The sequence below is a fragment of the Pteropus medius genome, unplaced genomic scaffold, assembly GCF_902729225.1.
Source record: "Pteropus medius unplaced genomic scaffold, Ma_sr-lr_union100, whole genome shotgun sequence".
Taxonomy (NCBI): domain Eukaryota; kingdom Metazoa; phylum Chordata; class Mammalia; order Chiroptera; family Pteropodidae; genus Pteropus; species Pteropus medius.
Window position 1 is genome coordinate 8,540,971 of NW_024345601.1, and position 16,993 is coordinate 8,557,963.

Below are 16,993 nucleotides of genomic sequence, written 5' to 3' on the forward strand. Positions count from 1 at the left end.
TCAGAGTTATATTTTGCTATGAAATGGAAATAAAAATAATACTCATTTTGCCCTTTATCTTTGCTTTTTAGAATAATAAGAGTTTGTTTCCCAACGCTCATGCATTTTTTTTTTCACTTTTATGCCTTTACTTGTTCATTTCCTTTAGCCTAGCAGACCTGCTGCTCCACTACCACCTGCCCCTCCATGAACTTTCCTCTGGTCTTCCCAAATGAACATTTTCTTTACTGAGCCTTTCTACTTCTCTTTTGTGCCTTCCTAAAGGCTCTTACCTTGCTTGACTATAAACTTTTCCAGAGCCCATACAACCCTCATCCCTGAGAAACCTAGTATCATGCTTTATGGATAACCCTACCCTCTGTAAAAGTCACTCAATTAATTTGTTTATGAGAAAAACTGAAAAAATGAGTTAATTACCCAAGTGTTTCCAAATGTCCAGATGGTTAGCTTCATGTAGGAAAAAAAGAAAGCTGAATGACTGATCAAATGTCTTCCTTTTCATCTTTGTGGTTTAGAATTTTTTAAACACGATCCCATGGTTTGTTTCTTATCATCTTAACCATGTTTTCTCTCTCACTCAGACAGTACAAATTTACCTCTATTCAGTGTTTCCTCTTTAAAAAAATAAAAATATAGTGTTTCGTCTTTAAGGAAAGGCTGAGAAACATTACAAATACTAATAATGAATAATAAATATCATGAGATGGAATTTGTTTTGTGTACTTTGTAGGAAGAGCTGAGGCAGACCCACTCAAAGAACTGGCAGTCTATACCAGGATCAAAGGGCAGATGACCTAGATTCCAGCCTGATGTTTGCAACATAATGTGTTTGCAACTCTGCCTCCAAATTCCAAAGAAGGTCACAGTGAAATGAGTGGGTGCCATTTTACTAACTTAAAAGGCTTACAGAAATAATATGCCTCTTATTTTAGAAGTTAACCAATATCCTGTTTTTATTTTGACCTTGTACATATATCTTATATAACCTAGATACATAAAATGGGGGTTGCGAACTTTCTAGGGTGATGACAATGATCTCTATCTTGTAGAGTTCTGGATAGCCCAGGTGCGTACCTTTGTTAGAACTCATAGAACCAAACACTTAAAACCTGTGTTTCCCCACCCATAAAATCATAGAACAATTTTAAAAGAAAAAAGAAGATAACCTGAGTACTGAAAAAGTCAAACAGCACAGAATTACATAAAGAAAGCAGTTAACAATAAAAAATTACACAGGAAATTATCACACAATGTGGTCCATGGCCAGTGGCATCCATCAGCATCATTGAGATCTTGCTTAACCATGAAGACCCTCAGGCCTCCTAGTTACCTGATGACTCAGGGTCCGTAATTTAGCAAGGTGCCCAGGTGATTTGTCTACATATTAAAGTCTGAGAAGTGCTGTCCTAAAAAAATTAGGGACCACAGTTATTTACATGCTGAAGTCCATCTCATCAACTGTGCTGCAGTTTACCTGTTTTGTTTTGTTTGTTTGTTTGTTTGTTTGTTTGTTTTTTGAGGGGGTTAAAATGTAGCCATTTCCTCACTTGCCCTTTCTTTGCAGTTATCTCCCCTCTCTCTCACCCTCGTAGCTTTCTGGGCTTGTGACTGGCGTTATAAACTATCATTCAGACTCAATTTCCTTAATAGTTATGTTAATAGTTTCGTTAATAGTTATGTACTAAACAAGCCTAGTGAAACTTCTTAACCGCTGTGCACTTCTGTTTACTCTTCCTTACAAAATACAAAGTGGCACTGGGCTACCCAGAGTTTAAATTAATTAATGTTTATAGAGCACTTCAAGCTTGGGGATAAAAGCTTCTTTGAAAGTGAGTGCAATTATCATTATGGCTAACGAAACTCGCTGCTAGCCCCTCCCCTTCACTGCGGGTCAGGGAGCTGCCCTCCATAATACTATCCAGAGAAGGTGGAAATTTAACTCAAATGTCATTTTCCTTCTTTGGTCACTCTTGATGTTTTCAGATTTGTTATTTTTGTTTTGTTTTGTTTTCTATAAACTGGATGTAGATGCTTTAAATTAAGTGAGTTTATGGTAAAATAAGCAAAGCTAGCCTTAGACACTGTACTTCTACTGTTTCCTTGGTTGGGAAGTGAGGTCCAAATTAGCCTCAGAGAGAGAGAGAGAGGGAGGGAGGGAGTAAGGAAGGGGTCGGGGGAGACAGAGAGAGAAAGAGGAGAAGCGTTACTAGAAGTGACTTAGTGCCGGCTCTCATGATGCTGAGGTTATTTAGTCTTGGGGTTGACCAACTTCCAAGATCATATTTAGTGCTATTTGCGGTAGAGAAGACATTCTCAATAGGTTCTCTGCTCTGGGAACACTACAGTTTAAAGGAACAGATGCCTCTCCAAACAGATGGCTCAACAAACTCAACAACTGACAGTGTTAAAGGGAAATCTATTTACTTAACACAGATTATGTTGCAAATAACATTCAGCAAAATTACTCTTTATTAATTTCTACAGTTTATGTCTCAGCTTGTCACTTTAGCTTGATTTTGGAGGTCATGAAAGAAGCAGATGCAGAGAGCCACAATGAAATAGCCACAGCACCTTTGAGAATTTATTTTAAAGTGATCTAATATTTGAGTTTTGAGAACTCAACTCGCATTTATGGGTACCAGGAGAAACTTGCTACTTTATCTATTTGGAATCACTTTGAAGAGAGACACTTCAGTTTGAAAGGATCTTTTAAGGATAAATTCACGTTGTTAACTGGGTATTATCATTGCAAGATAAAGCTACCTAAGTGTAAGAGTTTTTGAATCTGGCCTCTATACTGGTCTGTGCACAAAGAGTGAAGTTAACATCATTGGATGAAGGAGTTATTCTATAGCACAGGCCACCCTGGGAAGATGAAGAATTACTGAAATGAAGTGAAAGTAATGTCTTGACTCTTATATCCTTAGATTTGGGCACTGTCTTGACAGCTTATTGAAGACAGGCTCTACCTCTTAACTTCCCTTGTATCTCTCAGAAATGTTTAGGACCCTGCCTTGGGGATGGTGAGCAACTGTTCACTAAAATCCAGAACCAGAGTCCTAGAGGCAAATATATCAAGTCAATTATGAACATAAATATCAAATTCACTTATAGGGCACTGGTCAATTTAAGAGGCATTCCTGAGAACCTTTTTTGTCCTGCAGAATGAAAAGTGTTCTTTGCCCTCAAGGGGCTTGTGAGTTAGCTATAGAGTTAAGGTTAACAGGTTCACATTTGTGTCTTCCACAAGAGGAGCATTATGAGAGAAGGAGCTGGGTTTGTTTCACTCACTGCTTGGGTCTTAGAGAATAACAAAGTACAATACATATTTTTTGAATGCATAGAGGGAGGGAGGGAAAAGGAAAGAAGGAAGCAAAAAGAAAGAAAGAAGAAAAAAGAAAGAAGGAAAGAAAGAGAAAGAAAGAAAAAGAAAGGATGACAGAAAGAAAATGAAATAAACTATTCATGTTGTTGTTATTCAAATAGAAACCAATTACTATGGGCGGGTTTCAGGGAGGATGAAGACAATGAACAGGCATCTAATGGTAAGATGAATTTGGAGAAACAGATGAGAATAAGAAGGACATTCTAGTGGAGGGAAATAACAAGAATAAGGATGAAAGTGAATTTGTAGGTTTGTGAGATGAGGTGGGAATTAATAGCAAAAAAAAAAAAAAAAGATGAACAGAGAGTGTGGCCAACTTATAGGCATTTAGGCATAAAGTAGAAAAATAGAATTGCTCTTTATTAGGTCATGTCCACATAATAATGAGAATCTAACCAAAATTAAAAAAAAAATAAAACCCAGACATTCCCAAATAACTGAATTTTTGTGATATATATGGAGAACGATATTGAAAAATTAATTAAGCTAAAATTTTCTAAGCTTTTGCTAAAGACTGGTAGAGAATTCCAGAAAGAATTTCTAGTTATGTATTCATGCAAGATGAGTCTTTAATTAATTTTTTGAAGTAATTTGTGTCTTAGGAAAGACATAGCTAGTATGTACACAAAATCAAACTTTTTTTTATAGCAACTAAAGTATTTTTCGGTGGGCATATCTAAAACTAAGAAATAGGAACAGAAAGAGGTTAAAAGATTGCTTAAAATCTTTCTGTAAATCATTGACCAGGGTAGAATTTAACCCCTAGGCTCCCTGGATATGGGTTGAAAACCATATACCATCTCTACTCTTTGAATACAGAAATCTCTATACTAGGATAATAAAGAGACAATATACAATTTGTCACAAAATTATATTGCCTAACCCCAGACTCATGACTTTCCTGTACAAGACAGAGCCAGTTCAGTGAGCAAAGTGTAAGTAGGTTTTGACTTGGTCTGGACAAAGTCTTTGAGTCTTCAGACAGGCAAATCTAAAAATAATGGTAGTGAGTAAAGTGCGAACTTTCCCATTCATTTTAATGGGGTTGTCAACTATGACATTTAATTATATCACTGGTAGCCATTTGATGGCAGTTATGGGACTCAGAGGCCAGCAATTAGTGGTGACTTCTAGCCCAATAAAGTGCCTCCAGTTTCTTGATTGTTGTAATGATTGTTCACTAAGCAGAAGGTCAGTTAAAGTCTTTTTGATCCCAGTCAGTCACCTTAGTTACTGAGCTATTAGCTTCCTAATAACCAGCAAATCCTCTACCCAGATAGATCTGTCTTAGGTGTTGGTCATTCTTACCAGATGAATCCAATAGCCTTGCGTTTCTGATTGTGACTTCATAAAGAAAATCACAAAATATAATTTAAAAAATGGTCAGGAAGAAAGTTATGTTTCTTTTGTGTGATTATCCCTTCTCCCTCCAGGAGGATCTAATCCAGCTCATTAGCCTGGTGAACACTCAGTGAGGTTGAGTCACTATTGACAGGGAGAGCTTTCAGAAAAACAGAGCATGTGGTCCACTCATTTCTTTATTTCTTCATCTATTTATTTCATAAAGTAGGTTTTCAACTCTACTATATATCAGACACTGGTGTAGAATGAGTTTGGTCAACAAGATCCTTGGAGTTTATAGTATGCAAGTAAGCAATATAGAATTCTCTTGTATAATTTCAGTTTATAAGTAAATGGTTTAGAATTTACTCACATAAGAGTGATAAAGTTCTATGATGACAATAAAGCAGGGTGCTCAGGTTGGTGTAGGCATTACAGTAGGCCAGCACTGAACAATAGAAATATTATGAAGGCCCAAATATGCTGCATATGTCATTTTAAGTTTCCTGGTAGTCACATTTAAAAAAGCAAAGAGAAACAAGCAAAATTAATTTTAATAACATTCATTTTAGCTCAATATATACAAAATAAAATTTCAACATGTAGTCGATATAAAAATTATTGAGATGTTTTACATTCTTTTTTTTTTTCATACTAAGTCTTCAAAATCCAGTGTATATTATATCTACATGGCACCTCTGAAGTACTCAGCATCTACATATGGTTATCTTGGACAGGATAGTTTTAGATAGTAGATGAAGAGGAACTTTCTACCACCCAAATAATGAGAAAGAGATATGTCAAGTGCAAGGGCCCTGAGGCAGGTTTAAGTTTTTAAACAAATTTGAATTTAATTGAAAATAAGAAGACAAATATAGCTAGACGTTCAATTTATAATACTCATATGCAGCTCTGCTAAATGGTTTAAAACCAAACTATTCTTTCAAAATGTTCATGTAATACAACAGGCCATCATTTTTTATGTGTCTAACTGAAATGATCTGTTCAGCTCAGTTTAATAGCTTGGTCACAATAGAAATGCACTCAGTGCAAAATGAAACTTTTTTTTTATAATAGCTAAGTGAATGCATCTTGAACATATTTCTTTTCTTTTGCCTTCAAACATGCAAATTCATCCCAGTCTGGTGTGTATTTTACTGAAAAGTATACTAATTGTAGATTCTAGGTTCTAATAGCATTATCTATCTTCAGGACATGACTTTGTGAAAAATACATCTGGGTACCATTGCTCATGTTTCATCTTTGTCTGGAGGCAGGCCATGTTTGACCCCTCGGTTAGCCTAGCAACATAATGAATTAATTAGAAACAAAGGTATGCTATACATAGAAAATGAAAACTCGCACAGAAAACACTTAAAAAGAATCATTAAATACATTTTAAAATAAAACGTCTGGAATATACTTTTCATGCCAAATAAGCATTCTGATATTCATATGATACTAGTTTGATGTATGTCTTCATTTGGATTCCTCCAGAAGCCCACTCAGAAAAGTATATGAGTGTAAGAAGTTTATTTGGGAGGTGATTGCAGGAAATGAGACAGGGAGGAAAGGAATCCAATATAAGGTGCATTAGCAAGGCAGTCACTGGAGTGGACAAATGGAGGCTACTCTGACTGTAGTTACCACACTCTGGGATTTGAATAGAAACTGCTTCAGAATTATTCCACCTCAGGAGCAAGGAATTTATTCCTTAATTCTGTTGGTCACAAGTTGGGCTGCTCCTGGTCTGGGGAGAAGAATGTTAATAACCTAGCACTTGTGACATGACTTCCACATGGGAGGAGAGGGCTCCAGAGTCCTGAGGAAATTTTCAGGCAAAGGGATATAGGTGTTGGCAGTTGGAAGTGGGATGGTGTTAACAAGAATGGGAAAGATCAAATGAATGTGGGCAAGTCACTGACAGTAGCTGCTCAATGTGTACAATAGAAATTTATCCAGAAGCTTACCCGCAGCATTTAATAAGTGTACCTTACATTGTTTAGCACATCACTGTTTACAAAAGACCTTAATTTATGGATCTTAATTCAAGGACCATGAGGAATGGGTTGAGCAGGTTTTCCTATTCGTATGTTGCAGAGAAGGGATTTGAGATTCATGAGGGACCATGCTCACAAAAGAAGCAATTTGGAGATCTGGTTCTAGTGGAAATTGTGATTTTCTATTTAGTACCTGCACATATTCTCTATCTCCTACCATGCAACTATGCACTTTGTACTTTGCATGAAATTGATCCCAATTCCAGCTATAGAAATGGGCCTTGGTTGGCCAAAGCCAATCAGATTTTTGTGTTCTTATCGACACAGTGACTGCTTCAGGTTAGTCAGAGTAAAGGGAAGGACTACACATTAAATGTCTGGGGTAAGAGAAAGAGATCTCTTTATCTCTTTTTTAAAATTTTACATGTATATGAGAAAATATGTAGCCTTTTAGTTGTTGGCAGCCATCATATGAAAATGATGTCATAGATGGAAGAAAAGACATTTAAAAAAGCAAAAAACAAAAACCGGGTCTTTGGTGACATTATTGACCCACTGAATAGTATACTGCTAAAACCAAGAAACTCCTTTTATTGTTTAAAAAAGCTATTTGGAGTTAGATTTCAAACACTTGCAGTTGAGAACGTTCTGTCTGTATCCTGGCTTGCTGCTGTACACCATGACTTCCTAGAATAAAATAACTCAATATCCTGTTATATATGCACAATCTAGAAGGAATTTACATGTCATTTGTACAACATGTTCACCCAACTTTGAAGTTTTTCGTTTTCACTTCAAGTGTATTCATAATCTTTGGAAGCATAAATATGGTCCAGGTTATAGTTTGGAGACCAGTTCTGTGTTAGGGATCAAAGAGCAAAAATGTTAAGTAAATGAAGAAGAAAGATTTGTTTTAAGTGAATTTGTGGCTCATATGAAGAATATTCAGAAAAAACTTTTCGAAGAAATCATAAGTTCCAGGCACAAAAGAAGAAAAAGCAAAACGAATGATAGCTGGAAAACTATAATATCTCTTATTATTTGGTTATACAGTAGTAGCCACTATAAAGGGTTGATGTACCTTCTTTTCTCTCACGTACCTCAATTTTATAGACTGAAAAAGTAAAATACTCATTTTCCTAGCCGATCTTACAGCTACAAGTGGTTATCCAATACAGTTTTAGCTGAAGAAATGTAAACTGGTGTCTTCTGAGGGAATTTCAAGGAAAACATTTGCTTTCTTGATAAAGTAGACATATACTACCTCCCTTTTCCTTACCTTGGATGATGATATGAAGTCCAGAAATATGGTGGCCATTTTGTGATACTAAGGCAACAGATATGAGGATGAAAGCTAAGAGAAGTGGAATGAAAAGGCAGAAATAGTTTAGCCCCCTGATAGCACTGTAGAAGAGCAGAACTCATGCTAGCAACTACTGTCTCTGGCCTTTCTCTTAGGTGAGAAATCTAAGCTTCTATTTGTTTAAACGAGTATTTATTGAGTGTTATCTGACTTGAAGCCTAATGCATTCCTAAATGGTATATGCACTTTAATAACTTTGAAATCCAGGGTAATTTCATATTTTTATCCTTTTTTTTTAAATGTTCTGATGGATGTAACTTAACCAGCAGGTATTCATATATCAAACACATCAGTGACTGAGTCCTTTTTAAAAAATAAACACTCAACTGAGTTAAGCAGAACACTGAAGTTAAGCAGAAAGAGCCTCTATTGTGGACTCAGATCATCTTGGAAGCATAACTGGGCTCTTCTACTTAACTGTTGTATTTAGGCCATTCGCATTTAAAGTAATTATTTCCTAGAGAAGAAGAAGTTGAAGCACAGAGAGTACCAAAAGAAGATGAACCCAAACAGGCCCGCACCAAGACACATCACAATTAAAATAAAAAAAGTTAAAGACAAAGAAAGAATCCTAAAAGCAGCAAAAGAAAGACAGCTAGTTACTTACAAGGGAGCTCCCATAAGACTGTCAACTAATTTCTCAACACAAACTTTGCAGGCCAGAGGGGTTGACATTTTGAAATAGTCAAATTGATGAAAAATAAGAACCTACAACCAAGACTACTCTGCTCAGCAAGGCCATCAATTAAATATAAAGATTTTTCTCAGACAGGAAAAAGCTAAAGGAATTCATTACCACCAAGCCAGTATTACAACAAATGTTAAAGGGACTTCTTTAAGAAGAAGAATGGAGAGAAAATAACATAAATATGAATAATAAAATGGCGATAATTTTGTACCTATCAATAATCACTTTAAATGTAAATGAATTAAGTGCTCCAATCAAAAGACATATGGTAGCAAAATGTATAAGAAAACAGGACCTATATATATGGTGTCTGCAAGAGACACACTTCAGATCAAAAGACACATACAGGCTGAAAGTAAAGGGATAAAAAAAATATATTTTGTATAAATAAAAATGAAAAGAAAAGCTGGTGTAGCAATACTTAGAAGAAAGAAATTTTAAAAGAAATAAATTTTAAAATAAGAGACAAAGACATTACATAAGGATAAAGGGATCAATCCAACGAGGGGATATAACCTTAGTAAATATTTATGCACCCATCATAGGAGCACCTAAACATATAAAGCAGATATTTACCAACAAAAGGGAGAGCTTGACAGTAATACAGTCATAGCAGGGAACTTTAACACCCCATTGCACCAATGGATAAATCTTCCAGACCGAAAATCAATAAGAAAACAGCAGCCTTAATTGACACACAAGACCAGATGGATTTAATTGATATTTTTAAAGCATTTCACCCCAAAGCAGAAGAATATACATTCTTTTCAAGTGTACATAAAATATGTTTTAGGATAGATCATGTTAGGCTATAAAACAAGTCTCAATAAATTTAAGAAGATTGAAATCATATCAAGAATCTTCTCTGACTACAGTGGTATGATGCTAGAAATCAATCATGAAAAATAAAAACATAAAAATCGAACACATGCAAGCTAAATAACACTTTACTAAATAATAAATGGGTTAACAATGATATCAAGGAAGAAATTAAAAGAGATCTTGGGATGCATGAAAGTAAAAAAAAAATGACCCCAAATCTATAGGATACAGTAAAAGCAGTCCTAAGAGGGAAATTCAGAACGATGCAGGATTACCTCAAAACAAACAAATAAACAAAAATATCTCAAATAAACAATCTAACTTTACATCTAAAAGTTCTAGAAAAAGAACAAGAAAAGCACAAAGTGAGTAGAAGGAAGGAAATAATAAAGATCAGAGCAGAAATAAACAAGAGTCTAAAAAAATACAAACATCAGCAACAACAACAAAATCAAGAGCTGGTTCTTTGAAAAGATAAACAAAATTGACAAACATTTAACGAGAGTCATCAAGAAAAAAGAGAGAGAACTCAAATAAATAAAATTAGAAATGAAAAAGGAGGATTGGCAACTGACACCACAAAAATATAAAGGATTATAAGAAAATACCACAAACAAGTGGGATAATCTGGAAGAACTGGATGCATTCCTAGAAATATACAAACTTCTAAAACTGAATTAGGAAGAAACAGAAAATCGTATCGGACTACTAATGAAATCAAATCAGTAAATGAAAAACTTCTAACAAAAAAAAAGTACTGGATTGGATGGCTCCAGAGGTGAATTTCACCAAACATTAAAGAAGAATTCACTTATTCTCAAACTATTCTAAAAAATTCAAGAGAAGGGAAGGCTCCCAAGCTCATTTTATAAGGCCAGAAACACCTTAACTCCAAAACCAAAGACATTACAAAAAAATTATAGGCCAATATTCCTGATGAATATAGATGCATAAATCCTAAACAAAATATTAGCAAACCAAATTCAGCAATATATTAAGAAGTTCATACACCATTTATTCCTGAGATGCAAGGTTTGTTTGATATTCATAAATCAATTAACATGATATACCACATAAACAAAATGAAGGATAAAAATCATATGATCGTATCAATAAATGCAGAAAAAGTGTTTGACAAAATCCAGCATTGATTTATGAAAAAAACATTTCAGCTAAATGGGAATAAAGCAAACATACCTAAACATAATAAAGGCCATATATGACAAACCCACAGCTAACATCATAATCAATGGTGAAAAGATAAAAGCATTTCCTTAAGATCAGGAACAAGACAAAGATTTCTTTCTATTTTCATCACTCTTATTCAACATAGTGTTGGAAGTCCTAGCCACCGCAATCGGACAAGAAAAAAAGAAATAAAAGGCATCCAAATTGGAAAAGAAGAAGTAAAAATGTCATTGTTTGCGGATGACATGATATTACAAATAGAGAACCCTAAAGATTCCATCAAAAATCTATTAAAACTGATGAATGAATTCAATAAAGGAGCAGAATACAAAATTAATACTCAGGCTGCATTTTTATATACCAATAATGAACTATCAGAAAGAGAAATTAAGAAAACAATCTCATTTACAATTGTTTTGAAAAAATACCTAGAAATAAATTTAACCAAAGAAGTAAAAGACCTGTCCTCGAAAAATTATAACTCACTGAAGAGAGATATTGAAGGAGATATGAACAAATAGAAACATATACCAGGCTCATGGATAGGAAGAACTAACAATGTTAAAATATCCATACTACCCAAAGCAATCTATAGATTCAATGCAATTCCTATCAAAATACCAATGACGTTTTTCACAGAACTAGAACAAATAATCCTAAAATTTATATGGAACCATAAAAGATTCCGAATAGCCAGGGAGATCTTGGGAAAAAAGAACAAAATTGGGGGTATCATGCTACCCAAAATCAAACTAAACTACAAGGCTATAGTAATCAAAATAGCATGATACTGGCACAGAAACAGACACATAGATCAATGGAGCAGAATAGAGAGCCCAGAAATAAGCATAGGCTTATATGGTCGATTAATCTATGACAAAGGATGCAAGAATATACAATGGGGTAAAGATAGTCTATTCAATAAATGGTGGTGTTCAAAAAAAATGAAACTAGATAAACTTCTTATATTTCATACAAGAATAAACTCAGATGGACTAAAGACTTAAATGTAAGACCAGAAACCATAACACTCCTAGAAGAAAACATAGGCAGTAAACTCTCTGACAGTGCTCTTAGTAATACATTTTTTGAACATATCTCCTCAGGCAATAAAAACAAAAGAAAAAATAAACAAAAAATAAACCAAACTAAAAAGGTTTTGTACAGCAAAGGAAATCGTCAACAAAATGAAAAGACAATCTACTGAATGGGAGAAAATATTTGACAATGATACATCTGATAAGGAGTTAATGCCCAAAATTTATAAAGAACTTATACAACTTAACACCAAACAAACAAACAAATAATCAAACAAACAAAAAAAACCCAAACAGTCCAATTCAAAAATGGGCAGAGTACCTGAATAGACATTTCACCAAAGAGGACATACAGATAGCCAATAGATATATGAAAATATGCTCAAAGTCACTAGTCATCAGAAAAACATAAATTAAAACCACAATGAGATATCACTTCACACTTGTCAGAATGGCTACCATCAATAAATCAACAAACGAAAAATTGTGGGGAGGATGTGGAAAAAAAGGAATTGCAAATTGGTGCATCCACTGTGGAAAACAATGTGGAGTTTCCTGAAAAAATTAAAAATATGACCCACAAATTCCACTTCTGGATATTTATCTGAAGAAATCCAAAATAGTAATTTGAAAAGACATATGCACGTCTATGTTCACTGCAGTGCTATCTACAACAGCCAAGATATGGAATCAACCTAATTGTCCATCAGTAGATGATTAGATAAAGAATAGGTGGTACATATATACAATGGAATATCATTTGGCCATAAAAAATAATAAAATCTTACCATTTGTGGATGGATCGAGAGGGTATTAATGTTAGGAAAAATAAGTCAGACAGAATAAAAAGAATAATATATAATTTCATTTATATGTGGAATCTAAAGAACAAAATAAATGAACAAACAAAATAGAAACAGACTCATAGATACAGAGAACAAAGTGATAATTGCCAGATGGGAGAGAGGTGAAGGGGCTGGGTGACAAAGGTAAAGGAATTAAAATGTACACATTGGTAGTTACAAAATACTCATGGGGATGTAAAATACAGCATAGGAAATATAATTAATAATATTATAATAGGTAGGTACTAGATTTATCAGGGAAGCACTTTATAAATTACATAAATGTCTAAACATTATACTGTATACCTGAAATGAATATAAAATAATACTAAATATCACCTGTAATTGAAAAATAAAAACTAATGAAAAATAAAGTGGTTATTTATATTTTTGGATTAATATCTGTCATGTTTGTAATTGTTTTCTTTTTGTTGTATTGTTCTTTGCCTCTTTTCTTCTCTTTTTCTTCATTCTCTGGTTTTAACTGAGCATCTTATAGAATTGATTTCATTTATCTCCTCTCAGCATATCAAATATACTTAAAAACTTTTTAGTGTTTTCTCTAGAGTGTAATGTACACATTTAATTTGCTTTTTATTAAAAAAAAATTTAAGCTAATCCAAGTACACCTTCAAATAACACATAACACTTCACATAAAGTCCAGATACCTTTGGCAGAATATTACTAATTCATCTCTTCCATACTTGTGATATTGCTGTCATTTATACCATTTATTCATATGCTATACTCACTGCAATACATTGTTACTATTATTACTTTTAAAAAGTTATTTAAACCAATATAAGAACAATAGAAATAAAATATGTTATTTTACCTCTACTTATTTCTTCTTTGACACTTCTCTGATCTTTATGTAGATCCAAGTTTCTGACCTATACTATTTTCCTTTCGCCTGAAGACCTTTTTAAAATATTTTTTTACAGAGCAGGCCTATTGGCAATGAATTCTCTCAGTTTTTGTTATCTTTATTTTTCTTTACTTTTTGAAAGATAATTTCACTGGACATAGAATTCTAGGTTTATGGTATTTTTGTTTCTTTCAATGGTTGTAATATTTCACTTCATCTTCTTTTGCTTGCATGGTTTCTAATCAGAAGTCCAGTTTGATTCTTTTTCTTGTTCTTCTATAGGTAAGGTGTTTCCCCACCCCCCAACTCCAGCTTCTTTTAATATTTTCTCATTGCATTTTTCTTCAGTTTTAATATAATATGCCTAAGCTTTTTATTTTTAAAATTCTTTTAATATTCTATGAGCTTCCTGGATGTGTGGTGTTTTAGTCTCCATCATTATTTTTGGAAATTTCTCAGCCATTATTACTTCAAGTATTTCTTCTGCTTCATCATTTTTCTTCTTCTGGTAGTCCAATTACTCATATGTTATACCTTTCAAAATTGTCCTATAGTTTTTGTATGTTCTGCTCTAGGAAGTTTCTATTGACTTATCTTCGAGCTCACTGATTCTTTACTCAGTTATGTCAAGTCTACTGATGAGCCCATTAAAGTCATTCTTTATTTATGCTACAGTGTTTTTTTATTTCTAAACAAAAATATCTATGTCATATCTGAGTCTAGTTATAATAGTTGTTTCTTTAGATTGTGTTCTTTATTTTGAATGTTTTATTGGGTAATAGGAACTAAGGTAAATAAGCCTTTAGTGTGACGTCGTATGTTTGTCCAGTTAGGAGTTTGACTTTCATTATGGTTTGCAAGAAGTTTAGGATTCCTCTGTTGTCTTTGTTTTTTTCTTGACTTAGTGCTTCCCTAAATATTCCTTCTCAGGGAGAGTCTATTTTGGCTTTTAGCTGTAACCCACTGTTATTATGCTAGATTCCTATTAGTGTGGTGATATTATGTTGAGGATGAGGAATGTTTTATAGTCTTCAGTTAAATCTCAGTGTGTTAGTTAGCCTGTATTTTTGGGATGTGACCTTCACAAGTGTTTTGTTGGTAGCATAGCTATTTTCTCTCTGGCCTCTGCTTCCTTCCCTGGCTGCAGCATTCTCAATCTATCTCCTTGGAACCCTGTCCCCTGTTGACTATGTTTCCCCTACCCCATTAAATGCAACAAGAAGGCTAGAGGGAACTGGCATGGAAGAAATGCTCCTTCCTCAGATGATATAGGTTTTGGCAATGTTTGTTTGTTTGTTTGTTTCCTAGAGAGTAGGTTTTTGTTATGAAAATGTTATGGACATATTTTTACAAGGATTATTCTTCCCCTCTCTAGTTAGAGCCAGGAGAGAATCTTTCTTGGGTCTTCATTGTGAGAACTAGGTGGGGTTTCTGCAGATAAACTCCATGAAAGTTTGGCCCCCACTCTTTAAAACTAGGGCCCTCACAAGATTCTCAGTCTCATGTTAGTCAACACTCAGCTTCCAGCAATTCATCAGGATTAATGTATAAATTCCAACTACTTTGTGGCTCCAACAGCTTCTACACCTGTCTGTCTAGATTTCTGAGATGCCATTGCCCTGCTACCTGACTTCTCTGATGGGTCCAAGAAAAGTAATTGGTTTTCAGTTTGTTCAGCTATTTCTTGTTGTAAGAATGAGAGTAACAACTGCCATGCTTTGACATGTTAGCTCAACCCTAAGTGCCCTTACCTCCCCTGTGAGTCTCACTTTTTTCCTCTATAAAAATAAATTTATTTACAGCTACTCTGCAACGTTATTGCCATGATTTTATAAGATAATAATCTATGAGAAAGTAACATAAGACCCTTAGCATGTGGTCAATAAAATGGCATTCTGCACTTAAATTTTAAAGGAGATTTCATTGTCATAAAGAAACAAAGCAGAGTTGAACCATGTATACACTCAAGTTACATGAAATCAACGAGATGTGCTCAAATCAAAAGTTAATAAATGGAGAGAAAGTAATTTAAATAATGTGAATGATTCTGCCTGTCAATGCATAGTACATAGAATTGTGTCAACTAGGAGAAAGGAGCAGCAAAGAGCTGGGACGTGGGGGTGAGGAGGAGGAGAAAGGGGCAGTTCCAGGCAGGAGGAACAATGTATGGGAGGTGCCTGAGGCAAGAAGAAGCTAAGAACATTTAAGAAATATGGCAGTGGAACTGGAGGAGTAGGGGGTTGGGGGATAGTGCTGGAGGGGAGGCCTATTGATCATTGTGGAACGCTTGGACTTTGTTTTAAGAGCAGTGGACTAGTTTCTCCAAAACTCGATTTCTATCATTCATATACTTAATAAGTGGAAAATTAAAAATGATGCCTTACTAAAGATTTATTTTGTATTTCTTCTTATTGCTATCCAAATTCAATATTTGTTATTGTATTTATTTATATAAAGTTATTATCTTATGTCTTTTATTTATTGTTTCTTTGTGATATTATTTTTTACATAAATTCATGGTATATTGTATATTTTTTATCTTTTATATTTGAGGAAAAAAATCTTTTCCAATGTTTTCTTTTTCTTTTACTTTAGTTATTACCATTCAATTATTTAAAGTGTACAGATCGTCTCATCTGTTGGTGTGACAGCTCAATGGCTTATAACTATAAGCATTTATTTCTTACTCATGTCTGTTGGTTAACTAAGATTCAGTTGATCTAGACTGGGCACTTTCTATATGCCTGGTGGTTTCTTTGACAAGGTGGTCCTATGGAAAGGTTAATGTTTGTTTTTTTGGAGACAGTTATTACAATGTCATAGTTGGCTGAGCAAGTTCTTGTGACTCCATTAAGACCATAGGTCTTAAGATGAGATGTTTGTGGGTAGAAGGGAAAGAGTTGACTTTTTGCTTGGATTCATCCAACAGCAGACCCAGTAAAAAGGATTTGTGTCAGTAGTTTATTTGGGGGATTATTTCAGAAGCACAGAGAGAGTGTAGGTAAGAAATAAAGGGAAGAAAAGATAACCAATAAAGAGTTGGTAACCACTGTGGGCAGCTGGAACTCTGTATAGAACATACCCTCAAATTATGCTCTCATATGGCAAAGAAGTTGAAGTGCTCATCTGCCAACTCTCATTGCTCACTGAAGAGGGGTGCTCTGGGAGAATGAACTTTTGCTTTGTGTGAACTGAAGTTTACTGAGTCCAGAGAAAACACTTAGGCAAAGGAATGCAGGTGCTTGCTTTGCGAAGCTGTCGGTGTGCTGGAAAATGTCCACTGAGCTACAGTTAACCTCCAGGGAGAGCTGAAAGGACATAGGCAGAGCATCTGCTACAAGAAAGTACTAGAATGCGGAGCTTAAAATGAGCCAGAGGATGTCATGATTCCTTTTATTAAATAGTGCTGTGAATTCAGCTGGTATTCAATACACACTTGTTATTGTGAGTGAGCA